Here is a 2,758-nt window from a genome sequence, read left to right on the forward strand (position 1 = left end):
CCACTAGCTCACCAGGGATAAAGGTGACAGTTTCCTCTGACATGAACATGAGCTACATTCATTGGTAACATTTTGATCGAAACCAGGCAAAAGTATTTAGTCACTAGCTGAAATAGCTCACCTGGGTGAGTGTTAGATTGAATATCAAAAGACTCCTAGTTCAGTCCTGGGTTTTGGTAGCTGTGCAAGACCAAGCTCCTCATCAAATTGTCCTCTTTTTAAGAATATTTCATAAACTTTTACATTCCTTTCCTAAAAACGAATGACATTACTGTTTTTACGCTATTGTTAGAAGTCATAGTGTAATAGTGCTCTAGACTTTGAATTCAGTGATCCTACTTAAACTTTAGTGGAATTTGCACTTCCTTATGATATGTTTCCTCACTGCACAGAGAGCCATTTGAACATTGGCTTCTGTATAAATGCTTTTGAAATGTTTTTCATTAGTTGTCTACTGGCCAAACCACTGGACAAGGGGAGGGTAGGTGTCAGCTTGCATGTATGCTTGTGTTGGTATCCTGGTTCACACACTCCCTGTGTTTTCATGGAATGGGGCCTACCTCAGCTTCCTTTGGCTCATGGATGGGCTTTGTCCTACCAAAAAAGGTGATGCAAATAAGTCATCTGCTTACTAAAGTTCTTGAAAATCACACTCTGCGAAGAGGCATTGCATAATGCAAAAAAACCTTCAGAAACAATGCACTCTAATGACAGCAACCAACATACTTAATACAGGAGTGACCTCAGGGGTGACCTCATCCAAAGGCCAGAACAGGAACAACAGGCTTAAGAAGGGACACATGAAATGACCTCAAAACACAAAGTGAGCAGGTAAGTTGAGTTGATATGTGACTTCATTAATGTGCTTGGTAATTTCATATGGACCGATATACTTGGGACCTAACCTGCGACATGACCCCGGCTTGCGGAAGTCCTGTGTAGAGAGCCACACTCTGTCACCAGGTTGGTATATCGGGTTCTCCCCTCTGTGCCTGTCCGCAATTTCCTTATACATTCAGAGAGCTCATACAATACACTGATCTGTTTCCTCCCATACCCTTTCGCTCCGCTGCATCCACTCATCCACAGCTGGGAAACCAGCTGATATGGAAATCCATGGGACATTTGAGGCTGATAACCTAAAATACAATAAAAAGGAGTCAAGCCAGTGGATGAACTAGTAAGTGAATTTTGGGCCATTTCTGCCAATAAGAGGAACTTGGACCGGTCTGATGGATTGTTCATATAAAAACAATGTAGGAATTGGCCATTTGACTGTGGATGTAAAACTAATAGCTACCCCGATGTGTTCAATATAGGAAGCCCAAACTCGAGATGTGAATTGATGTCCCCAATATGATATTATGTCCTCTGGGATGCCAAATATACGGAACACCTGGTTAAACAAGGCTTCCACAGTTTGGCAGGCTGTAGGCATACTCGGAAACACAATGAACCACACACCCCTGGAGAATCCATCAACTACAGTGAGGACAGAGAGGTCAGTAACGCAATCTAAGGTGATGTGAGACCAAGGACTTTCTGGTACGGGAAGAAGCATGAGCTTTCCTGTGGGTAGGGTCTTAGGCATCTTGCTTTGACTGCAAATTGAACATGAAGAAACATACTTATGAATATCGCTTGTCATAGCCCTGAACCAGCGAAGAATGAGCCCACTTCAACAGATGGTCACAGCACAAGGTAGGTAATGTTTTCCCGACAGACATTCCATTGGGATGACTGTGTCTTGTATGGCTTGTTTATTCCATCATCTATTTTATATACACTTGTCTATTTAATCATCTATTGTAACTTGGACTTGTCGTATCGTTGTGAAAGTACAGCTCCTACCCCGATGTTAGCAGCATCAGCTTCCACGACAAATGGAATGGAAGGATCAGGATGTCGACGTATGCTAGTCGTGGTAAAAGCTTCTTTCAGTTTCCTGAATGCTTGATCAGCCTCCTGATTCCAAAGTAGCTTGGTCATTGCTCCTTTCAGGAGGGCTGTGAGAGGAGCTGCAATGCTGCTAAAATTCCATATGAAGCATCGGTAAAAGTTTGCAAATCCCAAGAATCTCTGGAGTTTTTTAACTATAATAGTAATGGGCCACTGGAAGATGGCTTTGATCTTCTTATCATCCGTAGTGATTTCACCATGGCTGATCACGTATCCTAGAAAAGTTATAGTTGGAAGGTGGAACTCACATTTCTTTCCCTTTACAAACTCAATAAACTTTTACTCTTTACTACTCAATGCATAAAGCTGTCTGTGTTTGATGTGCTCTCATTTTCCCACCACATCCATTTAGCAGTACTTCTGAATAACCGAAATGGCTTAAAACAGCTGAGGGGATGTTTGAAACTGAGTGATAAGATGTTCAGCAATTTATATATGATAATACAAGGCAGTAAATTAAATTGGGCTGAACTGGACAATAGTACCTGGCATGAAAAGTATGTCGTAGAGAGAGTAACAAAAAACTCAACCTCTCACCTCGCGCTCTGAGATGTCTCCGTCACTGTCTGTAGTGTCCTCTAGGATACTGCTGCCCTCACTAAAGTGTGTCACCCTGACCGGGTCAAACATCTCTTGAACATAATAACTACACAATGGAAAATCAGCTTCAAGTGCTGCATTGAGCAAGAGTGCACTGTAAATGGCCAGATATAAATGGCAATGTCAGTAGTAAATTTATATATGCAGTCATGGAACAGGACCTAGCTGTAGAGCACAGCTTTAAGGTGCATATTATGAT

This window comes from Electrophorus electricus, unplaced genomic scaffold (assembly GCF_041902795.1).
Source record: "Electrophorus electricus isolate QZ-2024a unplaced genomic scaffold, ASM4190279v1 Scaffold98, whole genome shotgun sequence".
NCBI classification, from domain to species: domain Eukaryota; kingdom Metazoa; phylum Chordata; class Actinopteri; order Gymnotiformes; family Gymnotidae; genus Electrophorus; species Electrophorus electricus.